The 26,568-nt window shown below is 51.4% G+C and overlaps 1 protein-coding gene and 1 non-coding gene across 2 annotated transcripts in view; one reads left to right on the top strand and one right to left on the bottom strand.

Moving 5' to 3' along the window:
- LOC126545625 (solute carrier family 15 member 1) overlaps positions 1–26,568 on the bottom strand; it is an 809,365-nt gene that overhangs the window by 430,336 nt on the left and 352,461 nt on the right. The window lies entirely within an intron of this gene.
- On the top strand, positions 11,916–11,988 carry TRNAK-UUU (transfer RNA lysine (anticodon CUU)). The gene has a single exon. It is a non-coding gene; the product is annotated as a tRNA-Lys (tRNA).

The following is a 26,568-nucleotide window of genomic DNA, read 5'->3' as shown; positions in this document are numbered from 1 at the left end:
GTCTGCGTCCCTTTTAAGGTATTCTTATGGTAGCTTAGGCGCTCGTTGATGCAGTTGCCCGTCTGCCCAATGTAGACTTTTCTCCAAGGGAGATGAATTCGATAAACTGCGCCTACGGCTCAGGAAACTAGGGGTTTGCGATGATTCACACGGCAAACAACATTTCAACCACGTGCCTTTCTCTCAATCGCAGCACAAGCCTCATATATTTTACGGTTGGCTGAAAAAACATTCACGTCAAAACATTTTGCTATCTTCTTTCAACAATGGGGCAATCTATGAACATATGACATGGTAGCACACTTACTACTCCTTTTAATACCCATGTCCTTAGTTTGGACAGGACAAGAATTAATTTTTGATTTGTCTCGGACGCCGACACAACAAGCACATGCACAAGGTACCCTGCATTTGATAAACAGACAACCTGTTGCTGAAAACTATCGCAACATTTTCATAGGCAAGACTTTCTAAGGACGAGCTGCAGAGAATTTCGAGCAATAGAGTTCGTCATATTCTTTGTATGACCCTACGAATGATTAAGTGCTTTTTGGAACGTGGGGCGGAAGACCAGCCGAGGTGGTTTTGTTCAAAAACAAGCGTAGGACGAGAAACTGCAATGAGTTATCTTCTGGCAATTTGCAAGTGAAATTTAACCCAAAAGCTCTTTCCTTGAAAATCTTCAACAGGTTGATATGCTGAGAAGGGGAACAATTCCTCCTAAGAAGAATGATAAAATCATCGACGTAGCGAACGATCTTCACTACTAGATTACGTACATCACATTCTACCAGCCGATATACGAGACTCAAAAAGATGTCGCTTAACATCGGTGCCACCCTCGAGCCAATGCACAGTACGATCGCCTTGCCATGTTACAAACGTGTACTTCAAATAGAAGGTCAGGAGCTCTAGAAATGCTTCGACAGTTACCAAGCTGCTCTTAAAAAGTGTGATTTCATCGTGTGCGATTATACAATCTTTGACAGACTTCATCAGTTGGTCACATGGGAGAGAAAAGAATTAAAATTAAAATTATGGGGTTTTACGTGCCAAAACCATTTTCTGATTATGAGGCACGCCGTAGTGGAGGACTCCGGAAATTTCGACCACCTGGGGTTCTTTAACGTGCACCTAAATCTAAGTACACGGGTGTTTTCGCATTTCGCCCCCATCGAAATGCGGCCGCCGAGGCCGGGATTCGATCCCGCGACCTCGTGCTAGAGAAAAGAATAAATGTTTTATGTCTAGACTAACGGCGTTACAAGAATATGGGTTATCTTTCAGCGAGAAATAAATATCACATCATTCAGAAACCCTAAAAGGGTCTTTTACATCTAGGGCAGATGGGTGGTTCCCCAGGTAGCAAAATACTTTGCATTACCACGTGTGCCGTTCAGAGACAATAGACCGAAACGGGACATACACTTCGTGTGTTTTGGATGCAAAGAAAACCTGGAAGGTGTCCTCTTGAGCCCTATTACCAGCTGAGGCGATGTGTTGAAGGCCACACTCAAGCAAAAACGTCATAGCTTGCTCCTTCATACGGCTAGACTTTGAGTAAACGATCTTGAAGTTCTTCGAAATACAGCGCATAGCGTTCGCTGAAAAGGCATTCTCCTGAAGAACAACAAAACGTCCCTCTTTGTCCAACACCATCAGTCTTAATTGGTTGTCGACAAAAAAGTTCACAAGCGGACTCAAACTTCCAGAAGGTCTAGGCACACCTTTTAGTTGAGAAGCGGCGGAGACGGGTGACCTTTAGTACAAACTTTGCTCAGCTTCAGGGAGGCAGTGCGAGATGGAGCGAGTCACGGCCAAGGTTACGGTCAAGCACAGAAAACTTGGGCGAAAAACAAAATTTTCAGCCGAGTTTCAGGACACTACGTAGTTTGTCAGGAACGGCCACGTCATTGAGGATCTGCACATCCACCTTTTGGGGGTTCTGCTTCTTTCTGGTCGGCAAATTGAGGCAAACACAGTTCCAACGGTACCCGTGACACGATAAGTTGTCAAGTGCCACTCAGCGTAAGCGCTGGGGCGTTTGTCAAACACTCTTCCCGTAGACAGCCGCTAAAGCGCCTGGCTTGACGCCACCATTAGAACTGGAACAGGTGACAAAAACGCCGCTCGTGACCTGGTGAAGGTTGCAAGAAACCAAGCATTCTCTCAAGGTCAAGAGGGCACACCGAAGCTTTTGCGCACTACGAAGCGGTACGTTCCCGGCAGACACAAATTGCGATGGCAGATGAAAGCAGGACAGCGTCGAGTGGCTGACACAACACGCAGTCCGTTAAACGAGAAAGAAATTGCAGTAAGGTAGAAACATGGGCGAGTTCTAAAGGATGTATACTTATTCATCAGCGCGAAAACAGCTGAAGGCACAAAGATAGGCCACGTGACGAGCGCTAAGAACTGAAACAAAACGCTAGAAAAAGAAAACATGAAGAAACTAACTTCCTGCTGGCGAAGGAAATCTAAGTCACGTGGAAATAGTTTCTGACCAAGTGCGTTTCAACATCTAGTGCTTTTGTCGGCGTCCGAGAGACTCATCGATAAGTGTTAATCTCTTCCTATCAAAACTGGGGACATGGGCATTAAAAGGAGCAGTAAATTTGCTCTCAGGCCATATTGACACGTGTACTTATATTTAACGGCCGACCACGTTTCGCCGCCTAACACATGTTATCGCACAGCGCGGGACGCGTCTGCATGTATCCGAAGTTTCCGGAAAGTTATCGATGCTTCTATCCGCTGTTTGTTCTCGCCCAACCTTGTGTTATCTGAATTCATCGCCTGACGCGAATGGTGTAGAACTTTGTGGAAGGCACGCGGGTCCCAACGATTAGTCTGGAACATTCGACGACTGCTGTATAAAAGCCGACGCGCTTGACCCGCTGATGAGATTTTCGACGATCGCCGAGCGTGTTCGCCGCTATCGTTGTGCTATAAGTGTAGCCTGTTTTGTGGGCACAGGTTCACCCAATAAAAGTTTGTTTTGTCGTTCACAGTATTGCTACTGTGTTATTCAACGTCACCACCACGTGACATCTGGTGGAGGTGCTTTTCGTTCATGTACCGGACGCCCCCGACAAGCCGTGATCCAAGCCCGGAACGCAAAGAGAACACCAACGTAGACCCGGAGCATCGAGCAAGCCGCCGTCTTCAACAGCTGCCCCCGGAGCACGGACTTCTACCTGAGAAGACCAAGAAGATTGTGGACAAGGCAACCCCAATGGCAGCCCCAGCGTCCCCCATCGTGCTGCAGCAGCCCAGGGAACCTCCGACGTTCCGCGGACCAACATTCGAGGACCCGGAAACCTGGCTCGAAACATATGAGAGGGTCGCTAAGTTTAACAGTTGGGACAGCGACGACAAGCTGCGGCATGTCTATTTCGCATTGGAAGACGCCGCCAGGACGTGGTTCGAGAATCGGGAAGCCACCTTAACGACGTGGGACCTTTTCCGAAGCGGCTTCTTGCACACGTTTACAAGCGTCGTGCGAAAAGAGCGAGCCCAAGCTCTACTAGAAACCAGGGGTGCGATCGGAGATGGTTGTTCGGCGCGTTCGTTCGGTTACCGGCGCGCGCGATTGGCCTACTCCGCGCCGACGTCGCCAGCCGCGGGGCGCCGCCCCGTTTTGGTGACGTCAAAATGACGATACGCTCCTGCCAATCATCCGCCCACCGAGCATTTCGTCCGAACGCGACGGGAGTTGAGAAGTTTGGAGCGATCATACGGCTTCGCATGGCGCGTCTGGTGGATTGGATTGGATCCAACAGGCGGCCTTTTCGGCTGCGGAATGGCAGGTTTGAATCCAATCCATAGTTTATTTCTAGAAAATGGCGCTTCCGTTGGAAACTTAGGTTGTTGCGCTGGCGTTTCTAGAGGAAGGAGGCGAGCGGGTGGCGGTGCGAAACGCGTTTGAAGAAATGGCAGAAAGTGAACTCCGGCGTCGTTTTTGTTCCTCGAAAGAAATAATTCGTTGGTTGTACAGAGAAATCGACAACATCATCGGTGCCAGCGAGCCACTGGGATGTCGCTGCCTCTTGAAAAGTGCGCCACTCTTCCCGTCGTTTTTTTTTTCTTTTTCCTTCTCGCTGTGCGCGACACCACCTAGGGACGACGCAAAGAACCTAATAGATATAAATTGCAGTAGTCACACGTACTACTATTTGAAAACGTGTTTGGGCTTGAGAAGAAAAAATACATTTTTTTAGATAAAGATTTAATTCATTTGGAAGACGAGAAACATTTGGTTTTGTAGTATACTGTTTGCAAGCAGACGACAAACGACGGAAGTAAACTTCCGGGGAGGTCACCGCTTCCTGATTGGCTGCTCTCTCCGCCCCACTGTCACAAATTTTGCATACTGCAACTTTGTGACGTTGCAGCAACTGAACAGAACGCGTATCGAACAAAATATCTCCGTTCGCGCCCCAGAGTGCAGCTGCCAGACGAGACGATCGCGATCTTCACGGAGGAGATGGCCCGTCTTTTCCGGCACGCCGACCCGGAAATGTCGGAGGAGAAAAAAGTTCGCTTCCTGATGCGCGGCGTCAAGCAAGACCTTTTCGCCGGACTTATTCGTAACCCACCGGAGACTTTGGCTGAGTTTTCTGCAGAGGTATCGACGATCGAGAAAACTCTGGAGATGCGCACCCGGCAATATAACCGCCAGGGGCACACGCCGCAGTATGCCATCCAAGGACTGGGTTCGGACGACCTTCAAGAGACCATCAGGGCCATTGTGCGCGAAGAACCTTCGTCGCAGCCTCACGTAGCTTCGATCGCTGACATCGTGAAAGATGAGGTTCAGCGATCGCTTGGGGTTCCTGAGGTGCAACCTCAATTACCGCAGCCCCAGCCAGAAGCGATGACCTACGCCGCCGTCGCACGCCGTCAAGGTCCCCCTCCGCGACCACGCCAGGGCCCTGCAACGACGCAATTTCGTCGTCCGCCGCCGCCGCCGCCAGCACGCCCACCCGTCGCCCAGCACACCTACGCGAGGAAGACGGACATCTGGCGAGCCCCCGACCACCGCCCGCTCTGCTATCACTGCGGAGAAGCCGGCCATGTGTATCGCCGATGCCCATACCGGGAGATGGGACTGCGAGGTTTCGCCGTCAATGCTCCGCGCCCGCAGCGAGGTGAACGCCCCCGCGATATCGCCGACTACCTCGCCGCTACTCAGTGGAGCTCTCGACGACCGTCGCGTTCGCCATCACCAGGCCGCTACCTGTCGCCGCAGCGCTGACCATACACTGGCCCAGCCCGGGGCCGGTCAGCGAGCCCGTATCCGGAAAACTAAAAGCAGCAACCGATGGAGGTGCGGTTGCTGTTCGTCGAACTGACGAAGATCCTCCGCCGCCGACGAAGAAACCATCTCGACGACCTAATGACGACACGCCGCCGTCCCGACGAAGTCAGGAAGCCAAGACTACACCGACGAAAGACGACTTGACGACGCGACGTTCCAGCTTCAGTTCAACACGACGCAGCCGTGATCCGACGCCGAGACCTAACTGTAACGCAAGACAAAGAACCACCGACCTCGACGTGCTTCTCGACGGCCACGCAGTCACCGCCTTAGTGGACACAGGAGCCGATTACTCCGTCATGAGTGGACCCATCGCCGCCCAGTTGAGGAAAGTTAAGACTGCATGGGAAGGCCCTGAAATTTGCACCGCTGGAGGACACCTGATTACGCCGACTGGGATCTGCACGGCAAGAATTACCGTTCATGACCGGACTTAGCCTGCCACCTTCGTTGTCCTCCAACAGTGTTCACGAGACGTCATTCTCGGCATGGACTTCCTGAATCAACATGGCGCAGTCATCGACCTGAAGTCGAAATCGATAACGCTGTCACAAGATCAAGCGATACCGCCGGAGAGCTGTCATAGTCACCACGCCTTGAGTGTGCTCGAAGATCAAGTGAGCATCCCGCCGCGCGCCAGCATTATTATTTCCGTCGGCACTGAAACACCCGCTGACGTAGAAGGCGTCATCGAGGGCGACCAACATCTACTGCTCGACCGTGAAATTTGCGTCGCAAGAGGGATCGCTCGACTCCACGGAGGGCAAGTGGAAGTTATGCTAACCAACTTCAGCCAAGAGTTCAAGCACATCAACAAGGGCACGACAATCGCATACATCGAGGAAATTGTGGAAACCAGCAATGCCTTTGTCCTCTCGGATTCAGCCGCATCTACCCCGATGAGCATTGTCCCCGAACCAGACTTCGACGTGAATCCACGTCTTCCTATGAGTAAGCAGCAACAGATCAGAAGTCTTCTCCGACGATACAAAGACTGCTTTTCGACGTCATCGAGGATTCGACAAACACCAGTTGCAAAGCATCGCATAATAACCGAAGAGAGCGCTCGACCACTCCGCCAGAGCCCTTACCGAGTTTCGACGCGAGAACGTGAAGCTATTAGGCAACAAGTCGACGAAATGCTGCGCGACGACATCATCCAGCCGTCGAAAATCCCGTGGGCCTCTCCTGTAGTCCTGGTAAAGAAAAAGGACGGAACCCTACGCTTCTGCGTCGATTATCGTCGACTGAACAAGATCACGAAGAAGGATGCGTACCCCCTTCCACGGATAGACGACGCATTGGATCGGCTCTGCAACGCTAAATACTTTTCTTCGATGGACCTCAAGTCTGGCTATTGGCAAATAGAAGTCGACGAAAGAGATCGCGAAAAGACTGCCTTCATCACCCCAGACGGCCTCTACGAGTTCAAGGTCATGCCATTTGGACTGTGCTCGGCGCCTGCAACGTTCCAGCGCGTGATGGACACGGTTTTAGCAGGATTGAAGTGGCAGACCTGTCTCGTTTACTTGGATGATGTCGTTGTATTCGCCGGAAATTTCGACGATCACCTTAGGCGGCTTGCCACAGTACTAGAGGCCATCAAGTCATCAGGGCTCACTCTGAAACCAGAAAAGTGCCGCTTCGCTTACGATGAGCTTTTGTTCCTAGGCCACGTGATCAGAAAATCAGGAGTACGCCCCGACCCACAGAAGACAGCTGCCATCGCAAAGTTCCCGCAGCCAACCGACAAGAAGGCAGTGCGCAGATTTCTTGGCATGTGTGCCTACTATAGGCGCTTTGTCAAGGACTTCTCACGCATCGCGGAGCCGCTAACACATCTAACCAAATGTGATGTCGCGTTCAAGTGGGAAACGTCGCAGGCCAAAGCATTTCAAGAACTCAAACGACGCATGCAGTCGCCGCCGGTACTTGCACACTTCGACGAGGACGCCGATACCGAAATCCACACTGACGCCAGTAGCCTAGGCCTCGGTGCCGTCCTAGTCCTGAGGAAAGAAGGACTTGAAAGGGTGATATCGTATGCTAGCCGGTCGCTGTCAAAAGCGGAAAGCAACTATTCTACGACTGAAAAGGAATGCCTCGCCATCATTTGGGCTATAGCTAAATTCCGCCCTTACCTCTATGGCAGGCCATTCAAAGTCGTCAGTGACCATCATGCATTGTGTTGGCTAGCTAACTTAAAGGACCCTTCAGGACGGCTGGCGCGGTGGAGCCTCAGACTACAAGAATATGACGTGACGGTAATGTACAAGTCCGGAAGAAAACACTCCGACGCCGACTGCTTATCGCGCGCCCCCATCGATCCCCCGCCGCAAGACGACGAGGACGACGACGCCTTCCTTGGGATAATAAGCGCGGAAGACTTCACTAAACAGCAACGAGCAGACCCGGAGCTAAAAGGCCTCGTCGAGTATTTGGAAGGAAACACCGACGTTGTCCCTAGGGCATTTAAGCGCGGGTTGTCGTCGTTCACGCTACAAAACAACCTGCTCGTGAAGAAGAACTTCTCACCAGTACGCGCCAGCTACCTTCTTGTTGTACCGTCAGCGCTGCGTCCAGAAATACTGCACGCCCTACACGACGATCCAACCGCTGGGCACCTCGGATTCTCCCGGACGCTGTCGAGAATACAGGAAAGGTATTACTGGCCGCGTCTGACCGCCGACGTTGCCCGTTACGTCAAGACATGTCGAGACTGTCAGCGACGCAAGACACCACCAACAAGGCCAGCAGGATTACTACAGCCGATCGAACCTCCTCGCCGACCATTCCAGCAGATTGGGATGGATTTGTTGGGGCCGTTTCCAATATCAACATCCGGGATTAAGTGGATCGTCGTGGCGACGGACTATCTCACCCGCTTTGCTGAAACTAAAGCTCTACCAAAAGGCAGCGCAGCCGAAGTGGTGAAATTTTTCGTCGAGAACATCCTGCTGCGACATGGTGCCCCGGAAGTCCTCATCACCGACAGAGGAACGGCTTTTACAGCAGAGCTCACCCAAGCCATTCTGCAGTACAGCCAGACAAGCCATAGGAGGACAACTGCCTACCATCCGCAGACGAATGGTCTCACGAAGCGCCTGAACAAGACCCTCGCCGACATGCTAGCAATGTACGTCGACGTCGAACACAAGACGTGGGACGCGATCCTGCCGTACGTAACCTTTGCGTACAACACGGCGGTGCAAGAAACAACACAGATCACGCCGCTTAAGCTGGTTTACGACAGGAACCCGACGACGACGCTTGACGCCATGCTGCCGCACGTAACTGACGAAGAGAATGTTGACGTCGCTAGCTATCTCCAGCGCGCCGAAGAAGCCCGACAGCTCGCCCGCCTGCGGATCAAGAACCAGCAGAGGACCGACAGCCGACACTACAACCTCCGACGACGCTTCGTCGAGTACCAGCCCGGCGACCGTGTTTGGGTGTGGACCCCGATACGCCGACGAGGACTCAGTGAAAAACTGCTGCGACGATATTTCGGTCCCTACAAGGTCATCCGACGTATTGGCGCACTGGACTATGAGGTCGTGCCAGACGGCATTTCGCATTCACAGCGACGCCGCGCACGATCTGAAGTGGTCCACGTGGTGCGTCTTAAACCCTTTTACGGACGCTGACGAACTTCCTTATGTTGTTGTTTTCTTTGATATAGGAGTGCTTTTCTTTTATTACTTTCGTTTGTTTGCAGCATCGGGTCGATGCTTTTTAAGAGGTGGGTATTGACACGTGTACTTATATTTAACGGGCGACCACGTTTCGCCGCCTAACACATGTTATCGCACAGCGCGGGACGCGTCTGCATGTATCCGAAGTTTCCGGAAAGTTATCGATGCTTCTATCCGCTGTTTGTTCTCGCCCAACCTTGTGTTATCTGAATTCATCGCCTGACGCGAATGGTGTAGAACTTTGTGGAAGGCACGCGGGTCCCAACGATTAGTCTGGAACATTCGACGACTGCTGTATAAAAGCCGACGCGCTTGACCCGCTGATGAGATTTTCGACGATCGCCGAGCGTGTTCGCCGCTATCGTTGTGCTATAAGTGTAGCCTGTTTTGTGGGCACAGGTTGTGGGGCTTCGGGCTAACGTGCCCGGACCCGGCTAGCTAAGGTCTAAGGAGACACGTAGCTCGTCCCCACTCCGCAGCGCACGCAAAGGGGCGCCGCGGCGGGTTCGCTGACTCACCGGCAAGGCGTAGAGACGACTCCAGCCGTGGCACCAACGAATGGGGGTTTATTTCCTGCTATGTACAAAATGCGAGTACAATTCAGGAATACGGCACTAAGGTGGCAGTCGCAGACTACGGGTGAAAGCTCCCGGGAGGTCTGCTCCGCCACGCTGGCTCTTCCGAGCAGGTTCGCCACACAAAAGGGGGCCGCCTTGCTCAGAGGGGCGCGGGACCAAGGGGGTCCGCACGTCCGACAGCCATGAGCACCGAAAGTCAATCTGTCCGGGCGAAAGCGCCCGCGCACCTCCGATGCTGAAGGAGAGGGAAACCGAAGAGAGGGCGAGAGGGGCCCGCTCCTCAGGCACTGTTCTTACGCGCGGCGCACGGCGTAACGTGAGCCGCGCGCGCAAGCAGCAGGCTCCGCGTCGCGCCGGCGCCCGCGGGGAATGTACGCTATCCAAAATGAGGCTTGGAACTGCGTGTCCCCAGCGATCGCGCGGCCGAATGGCCCAAGTCGCGCGTGCACAGGAGACAGGGGTCCCAAAAGGGGTCCCCACATCCCCCCCCTCCTGAAGACTCGGGCCGGCCCATGAGGGAGCCGACCGGAATCAAAGGCAAAGCTGACGTCTGACCTGTTTTATTTTCTCAAGCGAAAATGTCGAAGTCGAGACTCTCGGTCGCGGGGTCGGTGCCTCCGGCTTCCGGAGAAAGGACGGAGTTGTGGAGGGGCGCCAGCGCCGTCGCCTGCTGCACAGCTGCCGCGATGGTCGCCGCGAACACAGGGTCCGAAGCGAGAGCGCCGACAACGGAACGCCGCAGGGCCGGGTTGACGTCCGGGTCCGTGTTCTGCAGCACCTGTGGGGCTGGATCCGTCCCGGGCTCCTCGGCAGCTGGCTCCGTCCCCGGCTGCGAGCCAGATATGTGGGGCTTCGGGCTAACGTGCCCGGACCCGGCTAGCTAAGGTCTAAGGAGACACGTAGCTCGTCCCCACTCCGCAGCGCACGCAAAGGGGCGCCGCGGCGGGTTCGCTGAGTCACCGGCAAGGCGTAGAGACGACTCCAGCCGTGGCACCAATGAATGGGGGTTTATTTCCTGCTATGTACAAAATGCGAGTACAATACAGGAATACGGCACTAAGGTGGCAGTCGCAGACTACGGGTGAAAGCTCCCGGGAAGTCTGCTCCGCCACGCTGGCTCTTCCGAGCAGGTTCGCCACACAAAAGGGGGCCGCCTTGCTCAGAGGGGCGCGGGACCAAGGGGGTCCGCACGTCCGACAGCCATGAGCACCGAAAGTCAATCTGTCCGGGCGAAAGCGCCCGCGCACCTCCGATGCTGAAGGAGAGGGAAACCGAAGAGAGGGCGAGAGGGGTAAGCGGCGAAGGTTGGATGGGCTTGCCGAATCACCCGCTCCACCTTCTCAGAGTTCGACGCCGAGTGCTCTGCTAGGAGATAAAGCTCCTGCATGGCTCTCACGTACTCGAGCAGAGATTCGTCCGTGTGTTGGGTTCGAAGCTCCAACTCGCGCCGCATGCGTCGCTCATAGTCAGGAGGGAGGAATTCATGGCTGAACAGCGTCCTAAACTCCTCCATGCTACGAGCGCGCTGTCCGACTAGGCGGTACCACCGCGCAGCTTGGGCGGTCAGCGAGACAGGCAGTATGGTGCCTATAATCACGCTGTCTTCCAGCCTCATCGCTTTCTGGTATTGGCATAGAGACTCCAGGTATTCCGTAGCGCTCATGCGGTCTGAGTAACCGCTGTATGTCGGAATATGTACCTTGACGTTGCTCGGCAGGGCAGGCCTAGGGGGACTAGGGTCCACCACGGGAGGCCTGACGCTAGCCTGAGATTGCGCCATTTCCATCAGCGATGATAGCAACTGCGCGGCTGCGTTGTGCAGCGGCAATTGGTCCGGGCGAGGCTCACAGGGTGCCTGCCGGGATGTGCCCGCTCGTGGCCCTAAGGGACCGGCGAACGGCGGAGAAATGTCGTGCGGGCCTATGGGAGGCCGGCCGACGGTGCTGCGAAAAGGTTGCCCTCCAGGCCAACTGAGGCCGGATAGCGGATCGCAGTAGCCGGCGGAGCGGAATGGCTCCTGCTCGGCAGAACGCCGAAGCAGCTGAGCAGTTAAAGGGCTCACGCTGCTTGGACCGTAGGGTGCCGCTGGGCGAACGGACTGACCAATGGGCGTCCCTAGGGGGTCGCACTTGGCATCTGATAGCATGGGGTTGCCACGAAGAGCATCCCTGAAGCTTACAGCATTGTCCGCTACCTCAAACGACAGAAGGTCCGCAACCAAGGACTCAGGCTGCGACGGGGGCCGCAAAGGGGTCTGCTCCGACGCCATGCCGAAACCTAGTTGGGCGCCAGATATGTGGTGCTTCGGGCTAACGTGCCCGGGCCCGGCTAGCTCAGTCGGTAGAGCATGAGACTTTTAATCTCAGGGTCGTGGGTTCGGGCCCCACGTTGGGCGCCAGATATGTGGGGCTTCGGGCTAACGTGCTCGGACCCGGCTAGCTAAGGTCTAAGGAGACACATAGCTCGTCCCCACTCCGCAGCGCACGCAAAGGGGCGCCGCGGCGGGTTCGCTGACTCACCGGCAAGGCGTAGAGACGACTCCAGCCGTGGCACCAACGAATGGGGGTTTATTTCCTGCTATGTACAAAATGCGAGTACAATACAGGAATACGGCACTGGGGTGGCAGTCGCAGACTACGGGTGAAAGCTCCCGGGAAGTCTGCTCCGCCACGCTGGCTCTTCCGAGCAGGTTCGCCACACAAAAGGGGGCCGCCTTGCTCAGAGGGACGCGGGACCAAGGGGGTCCGCACGTCCGACAGCCATGAGCACCGAAAGTCAATCTGTCCGGGCGAAAGCGCCCGCGCACCTCCGATGCTGAAGGAGAGGGAAACCGAAGAGAGGGCGAGAGGGGCCCGCTCCTCAGGCACTGTTCTTACGCGCGGCGCACGGCGTAACGTGAGCCGCGCGCGCAAGCAGCAGGCTCCGCGTCGCGCCGGCGCCCGCGGCCGCGGGGAATGTACGCTATCCAAAATGAGGCTTGGAACTGCGTGTCCCCAGCGATCGCGCGGCCGAATGGCCCAAGTCGCGCGTGCACAGGAGACAGGGGTCCCAAAAGGGGTCCCCACAAGGTTCACCCAATAAAAGTTTGTTTTGTCGTTCACAGTATTGCTACTGTGTTATTCAACGTCACCACCACGCGACAATATGTTCATAGAGTGTCCCATCGTTTTAAGAAGATCGCAAAAGATTTTGATGGGGATGTTGTTCATCCGACCAACCGTAAAGTAGGTAAGGCTTGTGCTGCGATTAAGGGAAAGACAGGTGGTCCAACTGTTGGTTGCCCTGTGAATCATCGCAAACCCCTCGTTTCCTGCGACGTAGGCGTAGTTTATCAATTCCTTTCCCTTGCGGAAAAGCCAACATTGGGCAGAGGAGAACTGCATCGATGAGCGCCTGCGCCAGCATAAGTATACCTTAAGAGGAACGGCAACCTGTCATCTTTAAGCGTATTGCAGATCATGTAGGTGTAAACCTTTCTTGCGAAAAACTGACATCATCATGAAGAATAAAGACAGAAAGGCTCGTAAACTTGCTGAAGCCTTCCATATAGAAAGGTTGCGCTATGATTGTGTATCTGAGCCATCTGTCGTTCTGCTAGAATGTGAAACGCACTTGCTCAGTAACTGTTTCCACGTGACTTAGATTTCCTGCACGCGCAGGCCATTGGTTTATCCGTGTTTTTTTTTTTTCAGGCGTTTCGTTCAATAAATTTCAGTTAGACAGCGCTCGTCCTGTGTTCTACCTCTGTCTTCCATTGTTTTCGTGCTGACTAATAAATATGCATCCTTTACAAGTGGCCCACCTTTCTACCTAAGTGCAGTTAGTAAACAGTGCGGGTGGCCGGTTGCAGGCGCGACGTCGAGAAAAGAAAGGACGAGCGGCGGCACCCTGCATGGTGCTCGCGAGGCTCTTCGGGATTGGGAGGCAAAGAAAATGAGCGTGGCGCAGGCCGGCTCTGGCTCGATGGGAGCAGCGAGTCTCTTTCATAAACATCATAGCCCCGGCGTTCGTCCTGTTGGCGTTTTCCACAAAACCGCGATAAATACCCGCGAATACCGCAATAACAAAAAATTGGGGGAGGGGGGGGGGCGAACGACAGGTACTGTAAAATGAAGGGGCAGGTGCACCGGGTGCTGGATACGCCAGATACGTGTGAGCAGTAACAGGAGCCGCTGTCTGAACGAAGCCAAGATGCATACCATTAACCTGGGCATACGAGGGCGGCGGTGTTGGAGGGGTACAGCTCGCAACACAGGCGATGGAGGCTCTTTGATGGTGCCGCGCAGGCCAGGAACCGAAGATTGAGGCTGAATGAACGAGGACTGAACAGGCCATGCGCTTGGTGCTGTTCGCGTATAAAAGCCCGAATTAGCATAAGCACGTCCGTATCCCAGGGAGGAAGCACGTCACTAGCTGTAAACGGATGGCGTGCAGTGGATCCAGGTGTTGGCAAGTCGCGATTATATCGTCAACAGTACTCAGATTATTGATCGCCAGTTCCTTGAGCGCGACGTACCAATGCCCTTTAAGATGTGACGAACGCGATCGGATCCCCTCATGGTGGCGTCAACACGGCGACAAAGGGCGATGAGGTCTTCGATATAAGAGGTGTATGTTTCCCGGGAAGTTGCATGCATCCATCAAGCTTTTCCTGACGACCTGAGAGCGGACGTTCTGGGTGCCGAAAATCTGCCTAAGCTGCTGTTTCAGCGCCACGCAGTCAGGCAAGCTCCTCTCATGGTTCAGAAACCTAGTATTGGCAACGTCAGTGAGGTAGAAGGCAACGTTTCGAAGCTTGTGCAAATCATCCCACCGGTTAAACTCACCCACTCGGTCGTAATGGTCCAGCCAGTCTTCAACGCCGCGTCACCACGAAGGCCAGCGAACAAGGCTGCGTCACACTGTCAAGTGCTGACGGTTCTGAAGGAGCGGCCGGTTGGGCTGAGATGGTGACTCCGGAGGTTCCTCTCGCGACATGGCGTCCGAAAGCAAGCAGCGACCTGAACGAAGCTCCAGGGGAACTTCAAAACGTTGACGTCCAAGGAATCAAGAAAAATTTCCACTGATTCCGAGGCAGCTGTAATACCTCGACGCTTTATTGAGGAGGCCGCGCGCTGAACATGATGGTGAATGTATACAGACGAAGAAGATCAAGGCTGAATATAATGGCCGAAATACAAACATTAGGCCACAACGTACAGTGGACATCATTATTTGGACATTTGGACAAGATGATGTTTATGGATATTTCATGCCATCTAGCCAGTAGTATAGTTGGCCAAACGTACGCTGTCAGTATCTCAAAAAGCGGAAGCATACTTGACCTTAGGTTGGATTAGTGTTTAAATAAGCTCGCTTGCACCTCTTTTGTGTCGCCTACAACATTATATAACGAGCATTACAACGAGTAAGCTCATGCCAAAGCATTCCCATCTTGATGAGAACAACTATGCGATGCACGTAATGTCCACCTCGTCCGCTACTGTGTTGTAGCCACCGAAATACGAGCACAGAGGCCGCCGTATCTGTTTCAAGAAACCGTGACAAGGTCTATACAACATTTTTCGTTAATCAGAAATAATCAATAATTATCAGTGAACTACCATTCATATAATTCAACTATTTATTCTTATTTATTTAGTACAGTGCTTCCAATCGCTACCCATAACCAACAAGCTGTAACCTCGGTCTGAATGATTTGAAGAACATCTAAGCGAGCAAGAGCAGGCTGGTCTTCTTCACAGTACTGCTGTCGCAGTAAATGACTTCAGCGCCGTAGGATGTGCTGAAGTGTTATGTATATTCTAGTCTCACTATGTGTTATTCCCAGCAATGACCCACCACTACCATTGATCTCGAGGCTATTTGAATGCAGATTTCATTTTTTCTATGTGAACACCCATATACATATTATGCTTCCATAACCAAACGCCCCAATGTGGCGCTTGCACAGGATTTGCGGCAACTTGCCGTAGGACCACGGCCGGCAAACATCGTCACTGGCCCTGCCGTCTTTGTCTTTTGCCTGTGACCAGCGCGAAGAGCCTTTAATTTTAAAGCATGGCTTTTGTATTGTCGCAAGGTGGAGCATTTTGGAAATTTTGTCCGTATACCGGTACCACCAACGGTGAACACCTGTAAAAAAGTTTGCCGTATTCAAGCCAAAAAGACAGACGGCTGTTAATATTTCCGAAAGATAGGTATAGTTGCCCAAATCTTTAACTAGCGTGCGCGCGCGGCTAATTTCCTGTGCGTCAGTGCCAAAGGACGGAGCCATGTTGCAAAGAGGGCGAGAGTGAGCGCATGTCCCCAAAGCGCGCTCAGCGGGGCCCATCGTCTGTTAGGCTATTCCTTCATCAGGACGTCACCCCTTCTTAGCACACTTCAGACGAACAGGCAACGTGAGTATGCAAATGGTTCTGCACGTGTTTTATGTTTCGAAGATCAGAAAGCAATCTAGGAAATAAAATTTAAGCATACGTCACGCGCCCCCAGTCATGAGCAAAGCCAAAGAATATGGACCATTCAGTTGTTGCTTGCTGACGCAATCGCTTTTTTTTATATGTTGAAAGGGCCGTTATCTGCACCTCGCGTGCTTTATAAAGCTTCAGTGTGGCCGCGAAGCTTTGACTCGTTCGTTGCCCCGCGTATTCACATCGATCGCCGATGATCGATGCTCTAGATCACCGATTTCGACATGTTGGAGTCGTTTCTTATTCACGTAAGGCCATCCAATAGTTAATACAGGCATTACGCTTTAAGAATCAGTTTAGATTTTCGCGCTCCGGCGAGCTTCTGATTTCTGACGGACCTTTTTTGCGAACTAATGTCAGTATATTGTAGCGCATAAAGAGCCGTGGCTGTCACCTTCTGCCGCGCTCGAGAAAAAAGCATGCCACTCACGATTACGCTGCACTAGCATCAAAATTTTGTAATCAAATGACTCCCAGCAAGTCAAGAATTTAATTATATCGGCGGCTTTGCCGTCCGACCTGGCGGAGCGCTGATAATTAACCGAAAATGACGCCAGCTGTTCTCTAGTGAGCTTTGGTTTGGAGTCCGAGTCGTTTTATACAGCCAAAGTGCATTTATGAAGGTCCGACGCATGTCCAACATGTGGACCTGGCGTCTCCAACCAGTTTCCAAGAGCAAGGGGCGCTGCCGGTGTCACTGCGTAGTTATCGAAAGTTGCTCCCGTGGCGTCGTCCCGCGCGGCTGCGTCGCGAGAAAAGCCTCGAAACTGTGCTGCACCCGCACTTAGTGATAAGGTCACGAGGTTCCGAAGAGAACAGCAAAGCATATTCAAGCTCTGACGGCGACTATGTTTTGAGTCAGCATGGGACATCCGCAACCATTCACCGGCGAGTTTCCGGCCTTGAGCGGTCCCTGCCGATCTTTTTGCACGACCTGAGAGCTCTATTCATTAACTTCAGGGCGCATAGTCGCTGGGTTATGTTGTGCTGCCATCGGCTGCAAAGAAACTTCCGCTCACGCCAAGAAGGCCTCCCGTAGCACATTTCCGCCTAGCACTACAGATTAGCGCAAGACAGTTTACAACGGTGTGGGATTTCTTTCTACTCTTCTCTGCAGAGGTGATAAAGACAACCTGCAAAAATCCAAACAGATATGCTTGGATGCATGATCTTTTAGCTGCCCAGCTACGCTGACAGCGATCGGCCCTGAAAGAGGTGCATGACTCTAGACAAACTGGTCAAGTACGTTCCTTGGACTTCTCATGAGACCATCCTCAGAAGATGCCGAAAAGGCTGAACTGCCAAATGTGTTACGAGGACCGCCAAGTTGAACAAAAAACAGACGCTTTGTAGGAAAAGTGCGGAGTGCACGTATGCTTCACAAAATCCGGAAACTGCTTCACCGCATAGCACGAGCGATGAACTGGTCTTAATTTCTTTTTGTATCCGATGAACGGCGGTGTACTCAGCATTTATTTTTTCAGACATTATTCCTGGGTTATTTATATTTGAAATGTATGTTCTAATTTTCCTTTGGTAATAATGTTTGTTGCAGAGATCATGTTTTTTTATTGTTGTGCTTTACCAATTGGCCGCAAAATATGGCGCTTTCTAGAATTTTGATGTTTTACTTAATTTTTTTCGCAACGTACGTTTTTTTGGAAAGAGGATTTCATTATGCAAAATATGCCTGCTGCAATGTGTGCTGAAATATTATTTGTGAAGGTAAATAATGCTTTGCCGAGGCCTATAAAAAACAACCGTATTCTCCCTGTTACGAAAGAGTTAAGGCCACTGTGAAACTTGGACTGAGTGAACCTGCTCTACAGGCCGGGCTCATGGCAGTTTACAACAGTTCTCAAACTTCCACCCCATATACCACAAGCGAAAACACTCGGAATTATAGGAATGTAATTGAGCGGCTCATCGCAGAAGGAAATCGCTCAAGCAACAAGAATGGCTGAGGTTTCAGTGGACAGAGTGACACGTGCCTACAGGGACGCAGACCGAATCAAAGATGCTGCTCGCTGTGTCACTAGAAAAACAACCGATGAAGAAGCCTGTGTTAGTGACAACCCGTTCATAACAGTGGGTGAGGGCTGCCCTCGGCCTTAATGTGTCTTATTAAGCAACGGCTAAGGGAGGCAGGGATCAGAAACAGGACGGCTGCACAGAAGCCCCTGCTCTCCGACAGTGCAGGAGCAAATAGGCTCGACTTCGCTCAAGAGCATCTTCAATGGACAGCCGATGATTGGCTAATCGTGTTTACAGATGAAAGTAGCTTCTGCACTCGGTGGGACCAGAAACAAGAAGTACGCCTGCCAGTCGGCAAAAGGTAAATCGTCTTACTTTTGACTTTTGACCAAGTTGCTTGCTTTCTTATATACCATACTATTAGTTTGGTTAGCGACTGTGATTAATTGGCATTAAATATTAGTTTTAATGTATGATCCCCGCTACGTCCAGGACTTAGCGTGGAAGCATGAGCATATTGGTGATTCATTGGAAAAGGACACAGCGCAAAAAATGCAAGGCCACGAGGGAGCAACACGCGCACAACGCTAACTTACAACAGCTTATTCACGAAGCAATGAAGGAATAAGTATATAGGGTGCTCCCGTGCGCAATATGTGAATGATCGGCGAAAACCTTGGAATATAATTTGCAATACTGATAATGATAGCCACGTACCTACAGAGCACACAAAATGTTTGCCACTCAAGCCCAGTCGAGATACCCCATTTGCCGAGGTGAAAGTGCAATCGAAGGAGAACTGAAGGAAGGAAGGAAGGACAACTTTATTTGGTCCTGCAAGTAGTGGTATTTAACCACTAAGCGGGCCGCTCCCACGTCGGGACCGGAAGGCCAAGCCTCACGGCCACGTCTTGAGCCTGCTGGACAGCCCAGAATTGTTCATCCAGGTCCGGGCTGCGAAGTGCAGCCTCCTACCTGGACGCATCCTTGATCGCCGAGTCTTCAATTCTTTCGCAAGACCAGAGCATGTGTTCGAGCGTGGCTAAAGCACCACAATCTTGGCAATAAGGCTCTGTGTACGTCTCCGGATAAAACTTGTTCAGTCTCCGTGGGCAAGGGTAAGTACCAGTCTGTAGTAAGCGCAATGTAAGTGCCTGAGCCCTGTTTAGTTTAGGATGCGGCAAACTGTAAGCCCTGCGATTAAGAAGGTAATACTTCGTGATTTCATTGTGTGTGGAAGGGGAGACTCTGTTCTCGGGGAGTACCGCCACGCCGTTGCGCGGGGCAGAGCGGAGGGAAAGATCTCGCGCTGCCTCATGAGCGGACTCATTGAGATTCGGAGGGGCTCCCTCGATCATCCCAAGGTGAGCAGGGAACCAATATAAGTAGTGTTGAGCGATCTCACATGTCTGCATAATTTTAAAAGCAACCTTAGCCACCGAGCCCTTCTCAAAGGCCCTAACGGCCGACTTTGAATCGCTATATACAAAAGGCCTGCGCCTGTCAACCAGGGCGAGCGCAATAGCCGCTTTCTCCGCGACCTCTGGCCTATCAGTCCGAACGGCAGCAGCGTTAACGACACTGCCCTCATTGTCCACGACAACTATGGTAAACACCTTTCTCTCCTCGTTAAAAGAAGCATCGACGAAGCTAACCTTCTGATTCTCATCACGAATGAGTCTCAGCAGGCAAGCTCCCCTGGCCTTTCTTCTACCAATATTTCGCTCCGGATGCATGTTCCTGGGAACAGGCTTGACGTGATACCGATTACGGACCTTCAAGGGGAATACCGACATCAAGCTGCAAAATCTTCTCCTGAGGAACACCTAACTCTTTCAGAATCTGCCGACCCGTGCTAGTCGTAGAGAGACGCACAATCTGCGTCCTCTCCTGAGCCTCAGCTATCTTATCCAAGGTATTATGAATTCCCAGCTGGAGAAGTCGGTCGGTGCTGGTGCACATTGGCACTCCCAACACTTTCTTTGTAATCTTCCAAATCTGCGTGTCAAGCTTCTCCTTCTCCGATGGTTTCCACTTGTGCATGGCCGCCATATAAGTAAAGTGACACAATACAAATGTGTGCATAAGTCTAATCAGACTATCCTCCTTGAACCCCGTCTGCCTGTTGGCCACCCTCTTCACTAGGCGTACCGCATTTTCTGTCTTGGCAATGATCTTCTGGATCGTCAGCGGGTTGGCGCCGTTCGACTCAATAATCATCCCCATAACCCTGATCTTATCAACCCTAGGTATGAGATCGCCATTTCTTGTACGAAGCTGAATGCTCAGCTGGTCCACGGGGATCCATCCCCTTGGCTTGCGTCCCCTTCTAGTGGGACTGTACAGCAACAGCCCCGACTTAGAGGGGGAGCACCTTAACCCCGTCGGGTCCAAATAATTCTCAATTACATCTACAGCCTCCTGCAGAACACTTTCGATATAGCCCTCACTACCACCGGGACACCATATGGTCACGTCATCTGCATACATGGTGCGCCTAATCCCCTCAATCTCCAAGAGCTTCTTGGTCAATCCGACCATGGCCTCATTGAACCATGTGGGCGAGATGACGGGCCCTTGAGGAGTGCCCCTGTCTCCAAGATTTAACGCCTTTGACTCCAGCTCTGCAACCTTCAAGGTAGCCTTCCTGCCTGACAGGAAGGACCTGACATAGTCATGAAAGCGCGCGCCGAGGCCAAGATCCGAAATGGACTTAAGAATATAAGAGCGCCGAACGTTGTCAAAAGCCTTCTCCAGGTCAAGCCCTAGAATGGCCTTAACGCCCCTTCCATCTCCATCAATGACCTGATGCTTGATGAGCTTCATTGCGTCTTGAGCCGACAGCCCGGCCCGAAAACCAATCATAGTGTGGGGGCAGACCTGGTTCTCCTCAAGGTACCTTGTAAGCCGATTAAGCACCGCATGCTCGGCTACTTTGCTCACATACGAAGTGAGCGAAATAGGCTTTAAGTTATCAATGCTCGGGACTTTGCCAGCCTTGGTAATCAGCACCGTGAAAGCTGTCTTCCACTGCTCCGGAACCACCCCGTCTCTCCACATAGCGTTAACCTCCCCGGTAAGGCACTTGATTGACCTATCGTCCAGATTCTTCAAAAGCTTGTTCGAAATCCCGTCCGGTCCGGGAGCCAACTTGCTATTAAGGTTATGCAAAACCGTGCGTACCTCTTCCACAGAAAAGTCCTCATCTAGGGAAAAGTTGTCCTCTCCCGTGTAGGCCTGCTCCGTCAGAAAAGCATCCGGGTCCGCAACAGTAAGGTATTTGTTGGCCAGCCTTTCAACGAGCTCTTCCTCCGACCCCACTGCTTCGTGTACAGCTCTAGCAAGGACGTGCCCCTGACTAACCCTCGTGTTGGAGTCGTTCAGCAAATGCTTAAGCAAGCCCCACGACCTCCTGTTGCGCACCTGCTCGTCCACCGAGTTGAATACCTCAACCCACTGTTGCTTAGACAAAAGCTTACAGTGCTCCTCAATCAGCTTATTCAGCTCGGAAATCTTTTTACGCAGCCTGCGATTAAGCCTCTGCCCCTTCCACCTAGACAGCATAGACCGCTTGGCTTCAATCAGATGGGCCAGCCTGCTATCAACACTATCCACCTCCAAATCCGTATCGATCTCCTTCGTAGCCTCCTTTACATCGTCCCTCACCTGGGTGACCCAATCCTCCAGGGACGGCCGGTACAGGTCTTCGAATCCCTTCCCCCTTTATCCTCTCTCCTCCCGGATCATCCGAAACTTATCCCAGTCTATAAACGTTAACGCCCTAGGGCGCCTACCCTCAACCTCAAAAACGACTTGGTTAACATAATGATCACTACCTAGGTCTTCGGCAAGATTGCACCAACTAGGCTTGGCTGCGTTCTTTACAAAGCAGAGGTCAGGGGTAGTATCCCTACACGTCGACGCCCCTATACGTGTCGGAAAGGCAGGGTCAGTGACCAGCGTAAGGTCAAACTCCGCAGCCTTCTGCCAAAGGTCTCTCCCTTTTACTGTGTCACGTTTGTAACTGCACACGTGATACGGAGCATTAAAGTCCCCAGCCATGATCAGCGGACCGTCCCCGGCAAGCTTAGAAGCCTTCTGCAGAAGCAGCTTGAATCTCTGCACCCTGTCTCTTGGGGCACCATACACGTTCGGAGAACTGACGCACGAGCTATCAAACTTCCTTATGAAATCTGCCTACTTCGTTTTTTATTTTTTCAAAGTAGGGCTTACACCCGTGGTCACAGCAATGAATACCCATAATTACTTTGTTTAGCGCAAAACAACGGACACAAGGCGTCGTCTTTCTTGTGTCCGTTGTTTTGCGCTAAACAAAGTCGTTATGGATTCGCACCAACTAACCCGCCAACGCATTGTGATGAATGCCCAGATGGCCCTGTACCCTGTTGTACACATTGTCATGGTGCTTCCTGAGACGATCATTTAAGCCCTTTCCTGTCCGTCCCACGTACTGTTTTCCACAAGAGAGAGGAATCACCTACACCACGCCAGTGATCCGGGGCACTAAACCCTTCCTGTGTTTCACAGTACGATGGCCACGCCTGGCTTGTGAAGCAAATTTGCAAAGCTTTGCTAGTTTTTCTCGAGCGGAAAGAACCACCGCAACACCAGCGCATTGCCCTACCCTCTTGAGTTTGTGGGACACAATGTATATACGGAAGTACTGCAAGTTCTTTTTCTTTTCCACTGGCGGACGTGGCGCTCGATCAGGTTCGCCATGCTAGATTTGCTTAAAAAGATTTTGCGCGACAGCTACAGCCCTTATGTATATGGCAGACAAGAAGTGGCCAACCTGAGGATCAAAACTTTTTTGCAAAGAACGCGCACATGACCTTCTGAGGGCACTGGCAAGGCACACATTAACGATTCCTCTTTTGGCTAATTTCGAATGTGCTGACTGGAAAGAGAGAAACGGTTTCCCGCTCCTTGGTTCGAATGACCAGCACAAATGTCTACTCGACATGCACAGCCTGACGTCCAAATACCTTAAACAGCTATTTTCGGGTGGTTTGTCTTTTTTGCGCTGTGTCCTTTTCCAACGCCCAGGATGTCAAAGGACAGAAAATCTGTGAGCGTGTGGGGTTATCACGAAAGATGGCCTCGGTCGTCTCCACCACATTGTTGGTTGGGTGTGCTCCGAAGACTACCTAAAAATGGTTGATCATCAGCTCCTTCTTCACGTGCTGGATGCACTGTACAGCGATGGGCAGTTTCTGCTGCAGCGTGATCTTTCCTCAATCCACACGGCGTCTTGAAAACCTAGGCGTGATGACGCCAGATTGGCCGCGCAAGGGCGCGGACATGGCCACCACAGAAGACGTCTGGGGCACTTCGAAATTTCTCAAAAATGGGCCTCCGTACAGCAACTGCCGAGGAGTCGTGAGAGGACGCCAAACCTTGCACCGACTCCCTTCCACATCGCATGTCTGCCGAGCTTTGCGGTGATATCACCCCCCTCACACTACTCAACGGCCAGCGCTCACCGTGCACACCCTCATTTCTTTACAATTTTTATGCTTTACAAACATGTTTTCTTTTGTTTTGTTCAGATGCAGCCACAGTGCTGTAATATGTATGACGGTAATGAAGATTATTCCTTATGATCCTGACAATTGATGCGTGAGCCCGACGGAATCTTTTAGCAGCTTACCTTAGCGATAATATTTCAGTATGTCTGAAGCTATAAAGCACGCACGGTTCCCGTAACGGCCCTTTCTACAGATGAAAAAGAAGGCGTTTGCGTCAGCAAGTAACGAATGAACGCTCCATATTCTTAGGCTTAGCTCATGACTGGGGGCGCGTGACGTATCTATAAATTTTATCTCCTAGATTGCTTTCTGATTTTCCAAACATAAAACACGAGCAGAACCATTTGCCTACTCACGCTGCCTGTTCATCTGAAGTGCGCTAAGAAAGGGTGACGTCCTGATGAAGGAATAGCCTAACAGACGATGGGCCCCACTGAGCGCGCTTTGGGGACTTGCGCTCACTCTCGCCCTCTTTGCAACATGGCTCCGTCCTTTGGCAGTGACGCACAGAATATTAGCCGCTCGCGCAGGCTAGTTAAAGATTTGGGCAGCTATACCTATCTTTCGGAAATATTAGCAGCCATCTGTCTTTTTGGCTCGAATACGGCAAACTTTTTTACAGGTGTTCACCATTACTGGTGCCGGTATAGGGACAAAATTGCCAAAATGCACCAACTTGCGACAATACAAAAGCCATGCTTTAAAATTATTCGTCAGATTTGCTGCAAGGCTCTTCGCGGTGGTCGCAGGCAAAAGACAAAGGGCCAGTGACGATGTTTGCCGGCCGTGGTCCTTCGGGCCGCAAATCTTGTGCAAGCGCCACATTGGGGCGTTTGGTTACGGCAGCATATTATGTGGTACTCAGATAGAGAAAATGAAATCTGCATTCATATAGCCTCGAGATCAATGATAGTGGTGGGTCATTGCTGGGAATAACACATAGTGAGACTAGAATATACATAACACACATCAGCACATCGTACGGCGCTGAACTGAAGCGCGCTAATATGGCGCGGCGTCGAAGGAATAGCCAAGGTGGGCCCAGCGCTCGTTGAGGGCATTCATTGATTCTCGCCCTGTTTGCAACTTGGCTCCGTCCTCTGACGCACAAGAAAATCGCTGCTCGCGCACTCTAGTGAAAGATTTGGTCGGCTGTATGGCATGGACTTTCTCAACGTTCTGAACAAGTCAACGATGAGGCGCATTCTTTCAGGAAAATGATGCGCGCTAAAAAGTTTGTCAAATATCATGAATTAAGTGCACCGTCCATGCGAATCGGTTCTCATATAAGCTCTCGCTGATTCTGTGGTCACCTGTTTACGGTTTTAGCCTCAGAGCAAATTAAGGAGTGTGCGATGGAGCGCGCCTACACGAGCGTTTTCTTGCTGTCTACGCAGGGCAGGCATGTGCTGAGTCAACCGATTGCACAACTCGCCCAGACCGGTCTCGTGACTTTCCCGCGGGCGTTTCTCGAGCTTATCTGCAGTCAGCATTCCAAGCACGATTTTGCCATGGTTCCGTGTCTCCGCAAACAAGCTTCGAATGAAAGGATATGCGACAAAAGCAATTGTTGGAAAACAGAGGAAAGGCGGGAGATGGAAGACCATGAGCAAAATGAGAACACGGTGAAAGCAGTAGCCAACGTTTCGACAAGAGGACCTGTCTTCTTCAAGGCGACGTATGCTTTCCTCGCCACAGTATACATATATATATATATATATATATATATATATATAGGTGGGGTTCTACTGAAGGGGAGAGGGAATAAGGTAAGTGGTTGCGGCGACGAGCGAAGGTGTGTTAGCGGTGTCCAATTGAGAACAAAGGAGTGCACAAGACCAGTGGCCGTCTGTCCATCACGCGTCAGCGGCCGTGTTAAAGGCGTGCCCTCTAGCACCTATTACAAAACGGTGCTCGTGAAAAAAATTAAAAATACTCAAATGGAATAAATAAAAATATATATATATATATATATATATATATATATATATATATATATATATATATATATATATACATATATTTAGCGCATTGTGGTGCCGTCTCCCTTCTGTCCTTGTTCGCTCGCGCTAGATATGCTTTCCAAGTCAGTTTACCAACACGCCCAAGAAATGGCAATGCTGAAATATATATAAAAGAAGAGAAAAGAAAGAAAGGGAAGAAAAAAAAAGCACTAAGCAAGCAAACTAAGTGTTGTTGCCTATACCTTGAAATTTAACATACCGAATAGATCCTAAACTTCCCAAGGTTCAAGACTGGGCGTGTTGATATAGCATATTGGAGGTTGGATTGCGCAACAATTTGACGAGACATGCAGAAGAGAAGCACACACCACACCACACCACAAAACATTACTTGCAACTATCGTGTTACTCCCCTCACCAGTGGAATAAATAGAGGAAGATTATACATAGGCGCCGAGACTACGGGGGGGGGGGGGCCTTCCAGGGCTCGAGCTCCCTGCGGACTTTTCCGGAGGAGGCTAACCCCCCCCCCCCCCCCCCCCCCGGCTATGCCGTAGCCAACCCCCGTCTAACGTGTCATTGCCAGAGTTTTGTCAACCACCTCAATTCAGGTTTCTTTTCACTTGCCTCGACGTTTTCACTTAGAGTTTTATTGTGCCCAATTGCTTAATGCACCATTGTTGGCCCGAACGGGCGCTGATTTTAATTCATGCTTCGCTTTATTTCTGCTAATGCTGACAACAGGAGAACACGCGCATCACAACTTCCAGTAGCGGCTGCGTCGTGCGTATTTTTTCTCTTCAACATTGTTTTAAATTTCCACTCTAAACACCATGCACATACACAATATATTTAAATATACACACAGGACGAAGTTTATTAATTTTTAAAGAAAAGGAAGTAGCGAATTAATTATTTCTGAAGGAATTGATAGCTTATGCCTAGAGAATGAATATGTTTCTGTATGTTCACCTCGCTTCAAAATGCTTTGCGTGATTTTTTGACACTGAAAAAA

The sequence above is a fragment of the Dermacentor andersoni genome, chromosome 1, assembly GCF_023375885.2.
Source record: "Dermacentor andersoni chromosome 1, qqDerAnde1_hic_scaffold, whole genome shotgun sequence".
In the NCBI taxonomy this organism is placed as follows: domain Eukaryota; kingdom Metazoa; phylum Arthropoda; class Arachnida; order Ixodida; family Ixodidae; genus Dermacentor; species Dermacentor andersoni.
The sequence above is the reverse complement of the archived record's forward strand: the minus strand, read 5'-3'. Positions and strand labels throughout refer to the sequence as shown.